A 21,104-nucleotide genomic window follows, 5' to 3' on the forward strand; every position below is an offset into this window, starting at 1 on the left:
AAAAGAAATTAACAGCACTACAGGAAATGTGCTTACTGAACTCCAAAATCAAATTCCAGGGAACAACAGTATCACATGAATTTAAAATCAAAGAATATAGAAGGGTAATCAGACTGTCGGTAGAAATAAACAAATACTTATAGACCAGGGCGAATCTGTAAAAATATTAGTACATTTGGACGTTGAGAGGTGACTCAAATTTTTTTGCAGAAATTGCTTGAAAATAAATCAAATAATAATATTTGAGTTATCCCCCTCTCAAAAAGGTCCGGAACATTGTTTAAATAAACAAAATGTCAAAAAATTAAGGAAAAATTCGATTTTTTTCTTGGTTTTTTGATTATAACTTTAAAAGTGTTCATTTCCGAGAAAAGTTGTACTGACATAAAAGTTGCGTAATTAAATTTCCTATAATATAGAATTAGTTAAAAATTTAAGAAATACTCACAATTGTTGCAAAATAGCAATAATTTTGAAAAAAACATACAAAAACAAGTATTCGCATTTTACGTTTTTCAACCATTTATGCTACACTTAGGACCTTCATATTTCACCTTGAAAAATTTTATGATACATTAAAACAATACTGTAAATTTCATTAAGATCGGTTCAATAGATTTTGCAAAATAAATTTTGCAATCCAGCTTTCGTAAAAAAAATTCATTTTTTCAAAATGTTACAGGACTGAAAATAAAGCAGATAGCAAGTTGAAAATTTTTTTGCACATAGAAGTGTACTGTTCCTTTCATTTGCAATTTTGCAAAATTAAAATCGCTTAACACCACGGCGTCAGGAATTTTTTTAAATAAGCATTAATTATTGGTGCTACGCGCAGGACAGCGGATAGGTTGCTCTGATTGGGCATTTCAATGACCTTTTATAATGATTGATACATTTTAATTTTTATGACATTTTGATATAAATAAATAAATTTGTTTATTGCAAAATAAAAACACATACTCTATCCTTTGAAATAACACTTTTATTAGCAAAAACTTTTTTTGTTCATATATTTTAACTTAAATAATAAAAGTTTATTATTTTTAAACATATTCAATTGTTTAAACAATATTTCACAAACAATAATAAAATTAGTTTGATTTTTGTGGAATTAAAATATTAAAATACAACAAAATATAGAGTAAGAAAGTAATATATTAGATAAAGATTAGAAGAAATTTTGGTGGAAATCAACCTGTGTGAATCGAACACAGCTGTCCTGCGCGTAGCACCAAAAATTATTGTTTATTTCAACAATTTTCTGACGCCGTGGTAATTAATCGATTTTAATTTTGAAAATTGCAAATGAAAGGTAGAGTACATTTCTATAAGTAAAAAAAAATTCAACTTGCTATCTGTTTTACTTTCAGTCCTGTAACATTTTGAAAAAATGAATTTTTTTTGCGAAAGCTGTATTGCAAAATTTATTTTGCAAAATCTATTGAACCGATCTTAATGAAATTTACAGTATTGTTTTACTGTATCATAAAGTTTTTCAGGGAGAAATATGAAGCTCCTAAGTGTAGCATAAATGGTTGAAAAACGTAAAATGCGAATACTTGTTTTTGTATGGTTTTTTCGCAATTATTGCTATTTTGCAACTAGGGTTACTATTTGTTAAATTTTTAACCAATTCTATATTGTAGTAAATTGAATTACGCAACTTTTATGTCAGTACAACTTTTCTCGGAAATGAATACTTTTAAAGTTATAATCAAAAAACAAAGAAAAAAATCGAATTTTTCCTTCAATTTTTGACATTTTGATTATTTAAACAATGTTCCGGACCTTTTTGAGAGGGAGGATAACTCAAATATTATTATTTGATTTATTTTCAAGCAATTTCTGCAAAAAAAATTGAGTCACCTCTCAACGTCCATCTCAAAACAGATCCGCCCTGGACTATTACTCAAATTTACAAAACAAATATTAATAAGAACAGTAATTACTTACGCAATGGAAACAACCAGGACACATCTGCAGAGATGATAAAAATAACCGATCTTGTCCCAGCCTTTTTGTTTCTTGACTATTTCTTTAAATTGTCTCTGTCATTTGTATCTTTCATATATTTGTTGCGATTTATCTTGTATGCATTCTTTCCACAATTTCTTCTTTTCTTTTATTTCGATGTTTACCTCTGTATTCCACCATGTCGAGAAATACCTCACGACTGGAATGAGAGTATTACAATACTGCTATTCAAAAAAGGAGACAAAAGAGACTTAAAAAACTACAGACCTATCTCACTACTCTCACAAATGTACAAACTCTTTATTAGAATTATAACCAACAATAGACTAACAAATAAAATGGACAGTTATCAGCCAGTTGAACAAGCAGGTTTCAGAAAAGGGTTTAGTACCATAGATCATCTCCTCACTATGAAAATATTGATAGAGAAGGCAAACGAATACAACCTAGATTTATGTTTAGCCTTTGTAGACTATGAAAAAGCTTTCGATAGTGTCGAGATATGGGCGATAGAAAAAGCTCTAAATAACAGCAGAATATACTCCAGGTACAGGCAACTCTTACATAACATCTATAAAGCAGCGACTATGACAGTCGAATGGGAAAATAAAACAAACAAAACTAATCCCATAGAAATACGTAGAGGCGTAAGACAAGGTGATGTAATATCCCCAAAACTCTTCGCCTTAGCTCTGGAAGACGTCTTTAAAGAACTGGAATGGGAAGACATGGGTATCAACATAAACGGGAAGAATCTCAATCACCTCAGATATTGCGATGATGGTGTCCTTATTACAACCAACCAAGAAGAACTAGCCACAATGCTGACTCAACTAGCACACGCATCGGAGAAGATAGGATTAAAAATGAACATGAGTAAAACCAAAATCATGACAAATGCAAACGACAAAATAAATGTAAATATAAATAATGTCAATATTGAGGTTGTTGAAGAATATATATACCTGGGTCAAATAATCAAAGCTAATAAAGAGAACCAAACAATTGAAGTACAGAGAAGAATCCGATTGGCGTGGGCAGCATTTGGAAAGTTAAGGTGGATACTAAAAAGTACAAAGATACAACAGTATTACCTAAAAACCCGTGTATTTGACCAGTGCATCCTTCCTGTTCTGACTTATGGCTCAGAAACATTGACATTAACAAAGGCCAACATAAAAAAATTGAAATAACTCAGAGAAAAATGGAAAGATCCATGTTGGGAATAAAACTACAAGACAGAAAATCAAACAGATGGATAAGAGAGAAAACAAAAGTAAAAAATGTAACTGAACATATAACAGGGTTAAAATGGAGATTTGCGGGCCACAATGCGAGACAGGAAGATAAAAGATGGAATGCTGAAATAGAAAACTGGAGACCGTGGACAGGAAGAAGAGGAAGAGGAAGACCTCAGAGGCGATGGAAGGACGATATTGTAAAAGCTGCAGGAAGTAACTGGAAAACGCAGCTAAGGACAGACGGAAATGGAAAGATTTGGGGAAGGCCTATGTCCAAAGTTGGATAGAAATGGGCTAAAAGAAGAAAGAAGAAGCAGATTCCTCCATGGTGGAATACAGCGGTAATACAGGTATACATTTCTCTTTTCTATTACTTCAAGTGGTCCCACAGACTAGTTTTGCTGCTTTTATTATAACATTTCTCAATTTTCGCCATTCTTCTACTATTTCTGATATTTCTTTCTCTCAACTCCTCCTTGTATCTAATTTTCGTTGCTTTTTCCCTTAGTTTATGTATTTCCTTGTATTTCTTATTCTTGTCCTGTGTGGTTTTCATTTTCATTTCTATTCTTATGCTGTTAAATGTAGTTCCAGTGGGTAGTGGCTACTGAATCTTTCTTAGTTTCTTCTCGCCCTTATGTCTCTTATCCAGTATCCAGCTCCTGTGTTATTTGCACGATTGTGTGGTCAATAATTGGTTGTTGATTTCTTGATATAATTTCTATCCAGATCTTATGTATATTTTTATGTTGGAAATGTGTATTCATTATTATCATGTTATTGTCTTAACAGAATTCAAGTAATAGTTTTCCATTAATTTTGATTTTATCCTCTCCGTATTAGACGAAGCAATAAAGCACTAAAATCGGCCTTACCTCCGAAATAAAAAAATATGAAAAAAATTTTTTAAGAAACGCTTTTCTTTTGTTATGAGTGACTAAAATTAAAAATATTATAAAAAAATCAACTAAAAAGCAAACAATAAAAAAATTGAAAAAGTCGTAACACATTCGTTAAAGAAAAGCTTGGCGCGTCCTCATCGAATAAACGGTTTTCGCTCCACGCTTTTTAACGAATGTGTTAGACTTTTTCAATTTTTTTTTGTTTGCTTTTTAGTTGATTTTTTTATAATATTTTTAATTTTAGTCACTCGTAACTAAAGAAAAGCGTTTCTTAAAAATTTTTTTCATATTTTTTTATTTTTTACTTTTTAGTCTTACACTTTTCAAACATTAAAATATATGGTCATGTTTATTAAAACATGTATAAAACTATGATGTACTAACATGAAAAGTAGTCGGAATCGGCAAACAATTTGAATCTTTATTGTTTATTTATGAAGCATAACGTAAACAATTGACGTAAAAAGTGAAATTATGTATAGTTCATATCATTAGCTACAATCCGTATAAGTTTCAAGTTTTTACATTGTAAAAAAAACAAGAGAATTTAAGCATTTTCCATTAAAATTGTTTTTTTTTATTTAAACAATTAATAAACATAAACAATTTTTTTATTGACTATTCGTATATTGTTCCCGCGAATGCATATGTCTGCCAATTTTCATTAATTTGCATTGGAGAAAAGGCAGTCAAATTAACGTCTAAAGATTTAACGCAAACTATTGAACTAAATAAAAGCGTTTAAAAAAAGGACAAGACGGATCTTAATAACTCTTTTTGCATTCGATTCGTGAATGCGCCAGGAAACTTTGTGAACCGGAACCATGATAATATAATATTGAAAAACTGCATACAAAAAATGCATTCTTAAAGTGCATCTCAAACAGACAATAAAAAAATTCAGAACTCGTCAATTATCGGCGGAAATGAGTTCAATTTTTTTACTCGGGGGTTTTTGGGGTCGCTGAAAACGAACATGACGTCAAAAGTGATCTCCGGAGTACCTGGTGCCAAGGGTACCTACTGTTTACCTCGTCATTAAAATTCATTAAAAAATTAGTCAAAAATCATTAATCGGGGGTTTTTGGGGACGCTAACGACGAATATGACATCGGAAGTGATTTTCGGAGTACCTGTGCCCAGGGTACCTACTGTTTAGCTATCTTGTGGAGTTTTTCGGCAAAAAGTTTATTAAAAAATTAGTCAAAAATAATTACTCGGGGGTTTTTGGAGTCGCTAACGACGAATATGACATCGGAAGCGATCTCTGGAATACCTGATGCCCACGGTACCTACTTCTTATGGAGTTTTCGGCAAACTAATTTAAAAAATGACCAAAAATCATTCCTCGGGGGTTTTTGGGTCGATGATGACGAATATGACATCGGAAGTGATCTATGGAGTACCTGGTACCCAGGGTACCTACTGTTTACCTCGTTTTTTGGAGTTTTCGGCAAATTCATTAAAAAATTAGTCAAATATCATTAGTTACGAGATAAACAGTAATTACCCTGGGAATCAGGTACACCGGAGATCACTTCCGATGTCATATTCGTCGTCAGAGACCCCAAAACCCCTGAGTAATGAATTTTAACTAATTTTTTAATGAATTTGCCAAAAACTCCAGAAAACGAGGTAAACAGTAGGTACCCTGGGTACCAGGTACTCTGTAGATAACTTCCGATGTCATATTCGTCGTCAGCGACCCAAAAACCCCCGAGTAATGATTTTTGGCTAATTTTTTAATGAATTTGCCGAAAACTCCATAAGAAGTAGGTACCCTGTGCATAGGCGTAACCAGAATGATCCTAAGGGGGGGGGTTACAACTACTGGAAGGTCTCCGAGGGGTACGGTGTTAAGCGTATAGAGCTTAAAGTACATCCCAATGGGGGGTTATAACCCCCAAAACCCCCCTGGTTACGCCTATGACCCTGGGCACCAGGTATTCCGGAGATCGCTTCCGATGTCATATTCGTCGTTAGCGACCCCAAAAACCCCCGAGTAATTATTTTTGACTAATTTTTTAATAAATTTTTTGCCGAAAACTCCACAAGAGAGCTAAACAGTAGGTACCCTGGGCACCAGGTACTCCGAAAATCACTTCCGATGTCATATTCGTCGTTAGCGGCCTCAAATACCCCCGAGTAACAAAATTGAACTCATTTCCACCGATAATGAGGAGTTCTGAATTTTTTTTATTGTCTCTTTGAGATGCACTTTAAGAATGCATCTTTTGTATGCAGTTTTTCAATACTATATCATGGCCCTGGTTCACAAAGTTTCCTGGAGCATTCACGAATCGAATGCGGAAAGAATTATTAAGATCCGTCTTGTCCTTTTTTTTTTCGGAGGTTCAGTGCTTTATTGCTTCGACTATAGTATGGTCCTATAACATCCTTCCATTTGTCTACTTCTTTTCTCATTCTGGCATTCATATCCCCTGTGATTCCTATTTTTGAGAAACAATCATTTATTACTTCTTACAGTTTGTCCCAGAACTCATTCTTTTAGTTTTTTGTTGCATCGTTATCAGGTCCCTAGCATGTAATCCCTCCCGCAATAATAATTTATAATCCATTATCATCAACTTGAAGCCGCTATATTTCATATAATCATACTATTTAAATCGTATATCTCTATGTTACTACTTTTAATAGTGTGCTAGTTTCATCTACTAAGCAGAACGCACTGAAGATGATCTCGTTCAGATCGAAAACGTTTTGCAATTCATTTGGATGACATTTTAACAGTTTTTAATAAACTTTTTATACCAGTATACAAATCTAAGTTTTTTTACTTCTGTATGAGTTTTTAAGTATGGTATACAGCTAGCTACTGGGATTTTCCCATTGATTTTATAATACATAATATATTATATTCGTGAGTTTCGGTTTTTCAAGATTGTCGATTCTGTTTGTTTGTCTTTAGGTAGGTATTTTTAATATTCGTATCTTCTTTTTTCCCCCAGTTTTATTTCTTTCCCGTTTTTACCTCTTACATTCGACGTTGCCATTTTTTTTAATCACCTTCTCCTTGTTTGTCTTTATGTTGCCCTTTAAATTTGTAGTTTCTTTCTGTGTGTGTTATCATCTTTATATTCCGTTCTTCTGTTCCGTTTACGTATTTTCCTCCGCTAGTTTTTGCAACTAGCTGGCATGTCATTGTTTGTAGCTTGTTCTATCATGTTTGTGTTTTGGTTCCATTTCCATCTTGTTTTTCTAACCGATTTTTGTCCTTTTCTCATTTATCTTTTCGTTTGCGGCTATGTTCCTAAGTTTTCTTTGTATTTCGATCTCTTAGTGCTTGGTCACATTCTATGTATATTCGCGGTTGTTTATATCTTACTATTAATTTCTCTTCGAATTTTTAAATCCAATGATACACAAACTTGATCTTGAACATAATCCAATAATCCAACCATGAGCGTAAGACTACACAAAGATACAAAATGTAAAAGAATCAAAAGAGAAATCAAAGTGACACGTTATTTCCCAAACTTTTTACAGCAGTTTTGGAACATGCTTCCAAACAATTGGAGTGGGATATCAAAGGAATCAATGTCGACGGCGACAAACTTTCCCACCTACGATTTGCGGACGATGTAGTTCTGATAACATATATCTTAAACGAGATTAGAACTATGCTTAATAAATAAGATGCCGCCTGTAAAGAAGTTGTTTTGAGCATAAAGCAAGGAAATATCATTAGTTTATAAATTTAAATAGGTAGATCACGAAATCCAAATTACTATTTGACTTTAACATGGGTCTCATATGAAGCTGTATCAGATATCTTTAAGAGCAAGATGCCAATTTTAACTATTTAGAATGGGAAATAAGCCACAATATTATTAAAAAATGATTTTTATTAACGTTTCGACGCCCAAATCGGGTGCCGTTGTCAAAATACAAAATACTATTAATATAAACAAAAATGTTGTTGCTTAGTAAAAAAATTTCTTCTAATAATTTATTTAATTTGACTCATTTATATCGGCAATTCAGATACATATGATACATTTTAAAGTAGAAGACTTTAAAATGATATTGCCAATATTTATGAGTTGCGTTCCTGGGACGACTTTACTGAAAGATAGTTCATTCGATTACATGAAATCAACCCCAACTCAAGAATATCCGTCACAAAAAAATCATAGCATGTGATCTGTCTTTAAAAAGACAACCACATGCAACGGTGACATTAAAATTCTCGCGTTAGAGATCTCATAGTAAATCACGAGGGAAAACCAGGAAAAACCTCGTGATACTATCCCGACATCGTCTTAGTATTTGGTCTTACATTTAATTTACTCTCAAAATTAATACCAAATTCTGACTTTACTATAATTTTGTTTAAATTATAAATAATATCAATAATACATGGGTATATAAGTAATACTAAAATATAAAATATGTACTAACTCGACTATTGACTTACTAATTGTGGTATTTTCTTTCTATTGACTTCCTCTTTCAGTATGGGTATCTGTATATATTTTTTGATTTTGATTTCTCGTCTCATAGAAGACTAAAAACTCCTAATCAACTACTACATCAACTTATAAACTAAAGAGGAAAAATTCCAGAGTTGGTTGAGAAGATATGCTGAATGATTTATTAGAACTACTCACTGCAGAAAACTGTATGCAAGTAGAAGCACATGCTGTCTTTACGCAACAAATTGATTTATTCAACCTAGTTTTAAGTATTAGTAGATCGTGGACGATTAGAAAGTGTGCCAATCACCTACAGCCACTCTGAACCTAACAAAATTAAAAACTCGAAATATGGGCCAAAGACCTATTGAAATGAGCACTCATGCTTTGTAGGCAATAAATTGACCAAGACTAACTCAAGAGTTGGTTGAGAATACCTGCTGAATGATTCATTAGAACTACTCACTGCAGAAAACGGTATGCAAGTAGGAGCACATGCTGTATTTACGCAACAAATTGATTTATGCAACCTAGTTTTAAGTATTAGTAGATCGTGGACGGTTATAAAGTGTGCCAATCACCTACAGCCACTCTGAACCCAACAAAATTAAAAACTCGAAATGTGGGCTAAAGACCTATTGAATTGAGCACTCATGCTTTGTAGGCAATAAATTGACCAAGACTAACTCAAGAGTTAATTGAGAATACCTGCTGAATGATTCATTAGAACTACTCACTGCAGAAAACGGTATTCAAGTAGGAGCACATGCTGTATTTACGCAACAAATTGATTTATTCAACCTAGTTTTAAGTATTAGTAGATCGTGGACGGTTATAGTGTGCCAATTATCTACAGCCACTCTGAACCCAACAAAATTAAAAACTCGAAATGTGGGCTAAAGACCTATTGAATTGAGCACTCATGCTTTGTAGGCAATAAATTGACCAAGACTAACTCAAGAGTTAATTGAGACTACCTGCTGAATGATTCATTAGAACTACTCACTGCAAAAATATTGTGGCTTATTTCCCATTCTAAATAGTTAAAATTGTAAAAATGCCACAAGAAAATAGCTTCAGAACAACATCAAGATGCCAAATTATTTGAAAAAAAGACTTTTCACCAACGTGTACTTCCAGTCATGACTTACGCTGCCGAAACACTTTCTTTAACCAAGGCCAAAGCAACAAAATTCAAAGTGGCTCAAAGAAGAATAGAACGGTCTTTACTTGGACCGACTGCGACTCACAAAGACAGAGTGTTAGAAAAGAGGAAATAAGAATAAGGATAGACCTCACAGATGTCATAGAGCACATAGCATGGTTCTAGTGCTAACAAAGTGTGCAAACAGTAGACCATCTACACGATGGACAGACAACATCATAAAAATCGCTGGGAATTGCCTAAAGCAGTGTTTTTCAATCTTTTTTATTTCGCGACCCCTTTACAGGTCAAAATATTCTGGCGGCCCCCTGGTATCATGGAAAGCCAAAGAAATAAATAAACTGCATACGTTCCCTAATAATTTTTTCCTATTTTGATACATTTATCTTTTATTCACGCGGGCCAACAAATAAAGAACAGCCAACATTCTGCTTTGCTGTTTGACGAACCTACAAATGTTTCCAACTCAAGCAAGCAAGCAATTTGATTCAACCCGACCTGTGGGAGATGTCCACCCTATCGAAAAAGTACATTCGGGTGTAACAATTCATTGGGGCGAGGTGTTTTGACCCGAGTTCAAACAGGGATCACCCCACCTCGCTCCAATGCCCCAGGCCATCCCTTTCCCCCCCATAGCACGCTGATGCGCGATGAGGGCACAACTATCGAAGCCAAATGCTCTTCACAATGGAATCCTGGGTAATAAGATTCTTTTTTTTTTTTTTTTTTTTTTTTTATATGGCTTTGGCAGTTTGCCATACAGCCAGTTACATGTTTTTTTTTAATCTCATTAGGAGCAATTAATATTAATAAGATTCCATGTGGTACCCTAATCGAATGCAAAAAAATTAGGCTCAGCGTGATGCGCTCTATGCCTTTGTCCTCTTACTTACTTAACCGCGGAACTAAAAATTGCTTGCTTGGGCCCCAAGCCATTGTACCAAGCCCAATTGAGCTCGGTCCAATGGCTCGGAACTCAGGATTTTTATGATTTTTTGTTTTTGTGTGATTTTTTTGTTGGCTTACGCCTTTTTTTGTTTTTTGTGTTTTTTTTTTGTTTGGCTTATGCCTTTTCCTCTATTTTCTACTGGTTTGCTTACCTGGTCGTGGTGTTGGACCTACGCTTGGGATGCGTCTTTTCTTCGGCACTTGGATTTTCGAGCTACGAACTAACTACTATCACTTTCACTTGTCTTTTTTATTCACTTTAATCCACTATTTGCTGTTTAGGACGTCTGTGCTTCCATCGATGGAACATGTCATACCTTAGCATCTCTCGCAGTATGTGACTTGGGTGGTGCTCCAGTTCCGCGAATTTGACCCTTGCCTGTCATAATTTCGGTGACTCTCACTTGTTGAAGTTCTCTAAACAGGAATCTTTCTGCTACGTATCTTGGGACTCTGGCTGCTTCTCTTAAGCTGCTCTTATGGACCGCTTGTATCTTTTTTTTGTGGGTGTTAAATACTTGTCCCCATGCGAGAGATTTCTGCCTTTTCCTCTATTTTATACTGGTTTGCTTACCTGGTCGTGGTGTTAAACCTACGCTTGGGATGCGTCTTTTCTTCGGCACTTGGATTTTCGAGCTACGAACTAACTACTATCACTTTCACTTGTCTTTTTTATTCACTTTAATCCACTATTTGCTGTTTAGGACGTCTGTACTTCCATCGGTGGAACATGTCATACCTTAGCATCTCTCGCAGTATGTGACTTGGGTGGTGCTCCAGTTCCGCGAATTTGAACCTTGCCTTGTCTGTCATAATTTCGGTGACCTCACCTGTTGAATTATCTCACCTGTTGAAGTTCTCTAAACAGGAATCTTTCTGCTACATATCTTGGGACTCTGGATGCTTCTCTTAAACTGCTGTTATGGACCGCTTGTATCTTCTTTTTGTGGGTGTTACATACTTGTCCCCATGCGAGAGATGCGTATGTTAATACCGGTAATATTATGCTGTTTATTAATCTTAACCTTGTTTTTAGTCTTAATTTACTTTTTCTGCCTGCGAGTCCTCTTAATGTTGCTCTCGCTATGTTGGCCTTCTGGACTGTGGCTTCTACGTGTTTTTGGAAGGTTAATCCTTTGTCCATGATGACTCCTAGGTATTTAGCTTCATTTTTCCACTCGATGGGTGTGTTCTGCACCGTCAGCTATTCTTCTGGCTGTTGTCTTCCTTTCTTGTATAGAACCGCTTGCGTTTTTTCTGAGTTGATGGCTATCTTCCATTTTATACTCCATTCCTCGATGTCTGCTAACGCTGTTTGCAGGTTGGTCACTGCTATGTCTACGTTTCTATGTTTGGCCGCTATCGCTGTGTCGTCGGCGTAGAGGCTCATAAGGGTACCTGGTGTTCTAGGTACATCAGCGGTGTATATTGTGTACAGCAGAGGTGACAGGACCGCTCCCTGTGGCACTCCAGCCTCCGGGTTTCCGAGCTCGGACAGGACTTGTCCTAGTACGAGGAGATTAGTCTCGTCATCGCTCCGCTGTACCCATAAGCCCGCATTTTGTATAAGAGCCCCTTATGCCACACTCTATCGAAAGCTTTGCTTACGTCCAGGAATGCTGCTCCGGTGTACTGCTTGTCGTTGAATCCAGCTGCTATGTACTCAGTTAGTCTGAGTACTTGTAGCTCGCTGGAGTGCTCTGCTCTAAATCCGAATTGAGCTTCTGGGATTATCTCTAATCTGTTTGTTTCCGCTTGCAGTCTGCCAAGAATGATTCTTTCTACTATCTTGCTGATCGCTGGAAGTAAGCTGATTGGCCTGTAGTTCTGCGGGAATGTATGGTTCTTGCCAGGTTTTGGGATCATAATGACATGGGCCTCTTTCCATCTGTTCGGGAATATTTTATATCTTAGTATCGCGTTCACTATGTTTGTAAAGTACACTATAGCTTTTCTGGGCAAATACTTTAGGGCTTTGTTTGTTATTTCGTCTAGACCAGGCGCTTTTCTAGGTGAACTGTTTCTGACGTGTTCGTTGATTTCTTCCGGTGATGTTGGGGGAATAATATCATCTGGGTCTTCTGGCCCTGGATTCCGTGCACTGTAGATATCTACACGTCGCTTTCTATCGATGTCAATTTTCGTAAAAATATTAGAATTTTTAACTTTAATTGAATTATTTTCTAGTTTCGATAGATTATACTCTAATTGATGCTGAAGTGACACTTAGTAAAACAAGAAAATATTTGAATTAAAACTAAAAATTCAAATATATTGACATTAATAGAAAGCGATCGGCGCGATGTCAATATATTTTAATTTTTAGTTTTAATTCAAATATTTTCTTGTTTTACTAAGTGTCACTTCAACATCAATTAGAGTATAAACTAGCAAAACTAGAAAATAATTCAATTAAAGCTAAAAATTCAAATATTTTTACGAAAATTGACATCAATAGAAAGCGACGTGTAGATATCTACAGTGCACGGAATACAGGCCCTGGCCTTTCTTCTTGTTCTTCGACTTCTTCCAAGAAGTCGTCGTCTTCGTTTTGGTGGAAGTTTAGGTTGCATTCTCTTTCGAGTGTAGACCTCATCACCTCTACTTTTCCCTCTATAGTGTATACCATGCCGTTTGCTCCATGTAATGGGGAGGGGGTGGGTTTTCTGTCGCTTCTCATAATTTTCTGGAGCTTCCAAACGTTTTTCATGTTTGAGTCTAGTTCTTCCATCTCTTGTACAAAGGTGTCCCATTTTTTGCTACGGTGGAGTTGTAGGGCCGTTTTGACCTCTCTGTTTAATGTATTTGCCCAGGTTTTGTCTACTCGATTTCTCGTTCTTCTGGCTATTTGCTTCGCTCTATTTTTTTCCCTTATCAAGTGTTGTGTTTCTTGTGGTATGTCTTTGAACCTTCCCGTGTGGATCTCGACTTCTTCCTCTGTTGTGCTGTTTCTGATTGCTTCTTGGATGATGTTTTTAAGCTCTAGGACTTTTTCTTCTATTTCTTCAGGGTTATTTATAACTTGCACTATATTTATTCCTTCACTCACTAGTCTTTTATAGTTCGTCCACTTTATTTTCTTTTTAGTTCTTTTCGGCGGGTTTGTCTCTTCCCATGTTCCTATTTCTAGTAGAATGGGGTTGTGGTCTGTTGTTCCTTCGTTCAACGTGATTAGTTCTGATTGTAGTCTTAGGTTTTTGGCCACAACGATGTCGATATGGGTGGGAAGTCCATTTCCTGGGAAGTGTGTTGGTTCTTCTGGGCCCATTGCCACTGTATCTTCGTTATTTTCTATGTAGCTATTTAGTAGTCGTCCGTTTCTGTTCGTAGCTCTATCGTTCCAGTTGGGGGATCTTGCATTTAGGTCTCCTATTATTATAGATGTTTCAGCGATGTTTAGGAACGCATCTAGGTCATCGTCCATTAGTGGGCCTTGCGGTCTTACGTAGGCTGATGTTATTCTGACTGCGCCTTGCCTCATTTTCACTTGTACTGTTGTTGCCTCCATGTTTACCAGTGGTGGAGTCGTGAATCTGGTGTGTTTAATTCCCTTCTTGACTAGGATGACCGTTCCTCCTAATCTTCTAGTGAGGTCGTTCCCATATACATCGCACCCAGGAAACTTTAGGCTGAAGTTGTTTGTTAGCTTGGTCTCCTGAATTGCTACGATTTCCATCTCATATCTGTTGGCGAGTTCATCCATGATGTTCTGATTTCTTGATATGCCGCCCGGATTCCGGGAGCCTATCCTCAAGTATCCTCGGTCTGCCAGCATTACTTCTGTGCCTCCCTGGTGCCCAGTATCACTTCTTTGACTACCTTAGTCACTATGTTGGTGACCATTCTGACTAAGTAGTCCTCGTAGTGGGGGATCGCTGCGTTGTTCTGCGTATTCTGCGTGGCCTAAGCGTAGGAGACGCCGGTTGTTTGTGGTCGTCTTTGCTGTGGTTGTTGCTGTGGCCTCTTTGGTGGTGGTCTTCCCCATCTAGGGCACCTAGGGCATCCTCTGTAGCTGGCTGGATGGCTGCCTTTGCAGTTGGCGCATGTAGCTTTAACATCTCTGGCCCGTTTGCAGAGCTTTGTGGGGTGATCCTCACCGCATTTGACGCACTTTGGATCTTTGTGACACGCATTCTGGGCGTGGTGGTATCCCTGGCAGTTGAAGCACTGCGTTGGTCCGGTTGCCTTTCGTAGATCCTCTACCACGACCTTCATGTGGCACAGGTTGGTTATACGCCTCGCCGCCTCGACGTCCCCCTGATTCAGAGTTATGACAAACATCGGTAGTTGCCTTCTTGGGCCGGCTCTCGTTGACATATTTTTAGCTGCTTGGCAGTCAATGTTGTATTGAGCTGCCATGTCGTTCATTTTAGGCTTTACTTCTTCCTCGAATGGGAAGGCTATCCACTGTAGTCTTTTGTCTTTCAGGGTCTTCGCGTATTCCTCGATGATGTGAGTCATTTTGCGGTAATCTTCTGGGCTTTTCGCCTGGATGAGGGTTTCCCTACCACTCCTGGAGATCCTGTTCACCGTGATGACGTTCTGCTTTTGGGCTAGACTGAGGATGGCCCCTGTTTCGCTCACACTCTGTAATTTTATTACAGGCGGCTTTCGTTGGTGAGTTACCTGTTGTTTAGGCAACGCGGCAGCTTCTTCATCTTGGTTTGTCACCATTCGGTCCGACTCTGAAACACTGGGGCGCCGTACGGCAGGCGTATCTCCACCCGTGCTTGTAGATGGATGGATTGGAGGGGCTGATCCTCGGGGCAGGTTGAAAGAGTCTTCTGCTGGGGGTGAAGCAGCCCTCATAGCGTTGTCTGCTTGGAGTTCCCATGCCGTCGTCTCTTCTTTTGAGATAGGTGTCTTCAGTTTTGGGAAATCTTCTTTATTCTTCGGTTTTTCTCCTCGAATCTTTTTTAGTCTCTCCTCTGCGGTTGATTGTGGTTTCTTGGCTTCAGTGAGTGGCTGTGGCTTTATGGCTTCAGAGGCTGGCTTCTGTTGTTGTTGAAAATTCTCCAGGAGTTCTCTAGTTTTTTTCAGCTCATCCATAATGACATCTAACCGTCTTGACATTTTCTTTAGTTCTTCTTTCTGTTCCTCGTTTTCGGCCTTCAAATGTTTCCAACTGTGCACAGTTTGTAGTATTTATGCGCTTTGAAAGAGATGGCAGTATTGTATCATGGAAGAAATCTTATTTTGCAAAGCACTTCCTGCAAACACTACTGAACAGTGTTTGTACGATATATTTATAGAAAGCTCTTCTTGCGACTACAATATTGATTGGAAAAATGTATCGCTATTTGTAGCGATGCATGGCGCTAAAGCTCTGATTAGCAAAAATAGCGAACTCATTGCAAAATAAAAACGACAATGCCAAACATATCCTGGACATACTGTTTTCTTCATCGAGAGGTTTTAGCTGCTAAGGTAGTACCTTTTGTTTTAAATGACGTGCTCAAGGAGGTAATGAAAATAGTAAATTCCATCAAAGGTAAAGCTTTGCAAACCCGGCTATTCAGAATCGTTTGTAAAGATATGGCACATTTCAATCAAAATCTTCTTTATCACATATAGGTCAGGTGGCTATCCAAAGAAAGATATTGACAAGAGTTCTGGAACTGAGAGCTGAATTGTTAATGTTCTTACAAAATGCAAAATCTAAATATGCTTATCGTTTTTCTGGCCCTATTGGCTCTTGAAATTAGCATTTTGGCAGGTCTTTTTAGCCATATTAACAATTTGAACAAGAACTTTCAAAGAAGAGAAGAGAATGTTTTAACAACGTAAAAGCATCTCACGCAAAACTTCGTTTGTGGTCAACCTTTCTGCAAAACAAAATGTTTGAGTCTATTCCATGTGTTCACACGATTGATGAAGATAATGCAACAGGCCAAAGTTTTCCAGTATCGGCTCAAATTCCTTGCATCATTCAGAGTTTGCATAATTTACAAGAGCAACTTTTGACATACTTTCCAGACTTGTACTCTGAAGCTAACAATGGGCGTAGATGGATTTTAAACCCTTTTCTTTTGACAAATTAATAGATCTGGTGATGTCACCAAAAAAATAAAAGAATGTGTTCCAGATTTAGCTGTTGATGGCATGCTTAAAATGGAATTTTATTCGCAAAGTGTCGACGTACTTTGGATGAAAAGAAAACTCCAATATCCAGAGCTGGCAAGGGAAGCTCTTAAATTATTAGTGCGATTCGCCACTTTATACTTGTGTGAACTGACATTTTCTTTAGTGGTAGACATTAAAATAATTAAAAAGAGAAATATACTGCAATTAGAAAATGATTTGATCATTAACCTTTCAAAAATAGCACCACAATTTGATAAACTTTTGAAAAACAAATATGCACAAACATCCTTTCCACTAAAATTGTGTTTTAAGAACCTAAACTTTTTCTTTCGTTGACCCCCCGAGAAAGGCTTCGCGACCCCCCGGGGGGTCGCGACCCACAGATTGAAAAACACTGGCCTAAAGGAAGCTCAAGAACGACAGAACTGGAAGAAATTAGGGATGGCCTATGTTTAATTTTAGACGCAGAAGGCTGTATGGTAATGTTGATGAGATTCGCAAAATATGTATTTATACAAACTATCTAAATGTAATTATTAATTTTAATAAAACCGTCAGCATAATTAGACAAATGTTGTTAATTAGTATTTGTCAACACATTCAAAACAGCAGCTCTCAGTCTTTTATTCATAACATCAATTTTCTTCAGTAACAGCCGACAATATCAACCATTTATCAACTTGTTTGCAAACAAGTGTAAAATATTCGTAAACGAAACACTTTTGAATATTTTAATTCCAAATTGTTATGCAATTAAGATCGTTATCATAAAAAGGCTATTTAACAGATCTTAAACATATATCAAGGCGCAATCTATGTTTTAAACATGATTTTGTCGTAAGAAGTAGGTTAGTTTTATTTATATTATTTTCTAGACCGAACAAACAGCCATAACACTTACGATATATTTAGCAAATTGCTCCATTTATTAAGGTACAAGCCCTTTAGTGCCTTGTATAAATGGTAGTTTTGTCATTTTCGCCAGTATATTTGCATAACTTAGCATAATCCAGAGCTGGCCTAGATATTTCTTTACCTAAAAATATCAATTGTGAAATATTTGTATTTTATTATCTGCAAAAAAAACTTGAATCAGTGATAAACGCGACCGAGATGAAATGCATGAGAAGAATAGCTGGAGTTAAGAAATTTGAAAGATTCAGTAATGAAGATATAAGGAGAGATCTGGAACAAAAACAGATAATGAGGAAGATCGAAAACAAACAATTGAACTAATTTGGCCACGTAAAACGAATGGAGCAAATGAGACTAACAAAGAAGGTACATGAAGCTAAAATGGTAAAGAAAAAAGGGAAGGCCAAGGAAGACATGGATGGACCATATCCATGATATAGGTAAAAGGAGAGACATGAATATCAGAAATATGAAGAACCAATAGAAGCGCATGGAAGAAATGGATAAGAGGCGGAACCCTACATCCGACACCCTAAAGGGCACTAAGGATTATGAGAAAGAAGAAGAGATTTCTAATAATTATGTACCTACTTTTTCTTCTTCTGACGTCATAACTGTTGACAAGTCTCTGCCTGGCTGGTAATGTGGTTCCATTCAAACCTCTCTTTTGCGCCTCTCCTCTTACCGTCATAGTTCTCCACCTCATCCAGCTATCTTGTTCTGGGTCTTCCTTTCGTTCATCTTTAGTCTTTATGTCCGTGTCATGACTTTTTACACATCGTACAATGTCTTGTCCTTTATTCAATTCATTAATCTCGTAGTTTTTTGTGCGTATCCTAATGCATGTATTTAACGAAGATAAAAAAAGGTGAATAAAAATAACTGTTTTATGAGAATGTAGAAAAGTACTTTAATTTATTGCCAAAACAAAATATAAAGCTGACAATCGGTGACTTTTGCAAAGATAGGAAGAGAGGAGATATGCAAACCAGTTACAGGCAATTACAGTAAACATGAAATTAGTAACAATAATGTGCAAATACTGATAACCTGGCAACTATATACAGTCTATCATAAGTAAGGACAAAGTTTCAACAGAAACGTCTATTAACTTCGCACGTATTCATAGATACAAAAATAGGACATGAAGAAATGATAATAGATTGCCGAAGCTATAGAAGAGCAGACTTATACAGTATCACTTTAGTATCACACTAGGTCAAAAAAGAGAAAAACGTGGCACAACAAACAGAAGGTTTGAACATACAACAGCCGCAAGAAATAGAAAAGAGTAAAAAATACATGGAAGAATTGAAAAATCAAAAATTTCCCAACAAATGAAGGAAATATCAACGCCATGTCGGCTACGAATGGAGAAGATAATAAAAACGAGATCCAGCAATGCATCAAGAAGAAACAAACTTACAAATAAAATAGAGTACATAGTTTGATAACGATTGCAACGAAGCTAATTAAAAAGAGGGAAGCCATGTAGAAGGAAACAGCAAAGGAAGAAGAGAAAACAAATTAAAAAAATAGAAAAACAGAGAATAAAACAAATATGTAGAGGAAGAAAGAGTAAATTCTGGGAAGAAAAAATATTGGAAATTAGTAACCAACATTAGAGTAAAGAACAGTAAAAGTTTATTTCAAGAAACAAAGAGGTAACAGCAAAAAGACACAGAATAAATACACTTTTCATAAGAGATATAAAAAGGTGACCTAATTTCTGATTTCTGACTTGACAGATTAAAAGAGTACTTTGAAAGAATACTCAAAGGAGAAGATGTAATGACGAAAGAAAAGGAAACCAAAGAACAAAAATAAATAAGAACAAAATAAAATAATAAAAATTATAGGAAAGAAAAATTAAAAAAAAATTCTATTAGTCAAAGAAAGAGACTTCTAATACTTAGGTATTTTACGGATTAATAATCGAAAATCCCGAATAAATTGTCGTTTTCAATCAAAAATTGGCCTGTCAGTGGTTTTTTCAAAAATGTTGTCGTAATTTCTGATGATACCTCTGTTTCGGTATTTACAACATAGCTAATATAGATATGTTTTGTAATAATATAGATGTACAAAAGAAAGTTACTAGTCCAAGCCTGTGGTTGTGATATAAACGTTTAGAATTTTTTTCGTATTGTACCTGCTGTGAGCAATGCGTATTTATAAAAGTGGCTATTGTTTTATGTTTATAATGTTGATGGAATCAACAAATTCATAAAAAGTTTGCCGTAGTAGGAGAGGGTGTTATTACTTGCTTCAGTGGACCTTGGCGAAACCGTCACGTCTAAAAGTGTCCAGTTGACTCACTCTCCTCCTCACAGACTACAACTTTTTCTCGATTTTTGTCTTTCTATGGTGGACAGTTAATAGTTCCGTAATTTAAATAAAAAGTATTGGTTAAATAGAAATGTTGCACAATAAAAAGACCTAAAGAGTAAAGCCAAGCGATCAGGAATGGAAATCGATATCTGGTTCCGTTAGTTGAAGATTGTGTGTGGCTCCCATATCTACAATGCTCAAACAATAATCGCTGTCATAATAATAATTGTATAGATAGACTTAAAACTTATTTAAGAAAAGAAAAGAAAATATAATATATTTAAAGTGTAAAGAATTTTAAGCTCTTCAAAATATATAAAGCTAAAAGCCATTTTATGTTGGCGTATCAACGTAAATTTTACACAAAACGTGTAATATCTAATGCAATACTAAACTGGTTTAAATAGTAGTCAAAGAAGAATTTTACAGAACATTTTTCTTGGTGGTTTTGAGCGTATTAGGGGATCTACATAGGGTGAAGGTAAAAGTCGACAGGAATATCTAAAACTGCCAAGGTTAGACCCATCAAAAATTTTGGTTACGCGATGTTGTCAGATCAATCGGGTTTCAAAGCTTTTTCAGTTTTTTACTTGTTACCTGTTTCACAGTAAAATTTCTTTCTGCTTCGTCCTGCGTAAATTTTAAAATATTGTGTATATGGGATTGTGCGTTTTCGAAAAAGGAGATGCGTTTTCTACGTTTCTTTTAATAAACATGTGGCTGTGCTATATGTCTAGTGATAGGTATTATCCAACAGTCCATAGCCTGGTATGTTCCACTTTTTGGAACACTGTTCTGTTTAAAAATAGGTTTTCTTAATTGCAATCCTGGTGTCACTGATCTTATTAGATTTGAATTTTTAATATCAGATAAGAGTGTTCAGCATTTTCTTAACAAAGCACATACAAAATAAATGCTCATTAAAATGACCAGTAATACCGTAATACATAACAGGTAAACAATATTTGAAAGAAACAATAAATATATTTAAGGACAGACAATGTAGAAACACATACCTATATAATCCAGAGGAATAAAATTTTTGTCGGGACACTTGACCAGCCAGGTTGCAAATGGGTTTTTTGGGTACTATATAATACTTAATACA

This window comes from Diabrotica virgifera, chromosome 10 (genome assembly GCF_917563875.1).
Source record: "Diabrotica virgifera virgifera chromosome 10, PGI_DIABVI_V3a".
Classification (NCBI taxonomy): domain Eukaryota; kingdom Metazoa; phylum Arthropoda; class Insecta; order Coleoptera; family Chrysomelidae; genus Diabrotica; species Diabrotica virgifera.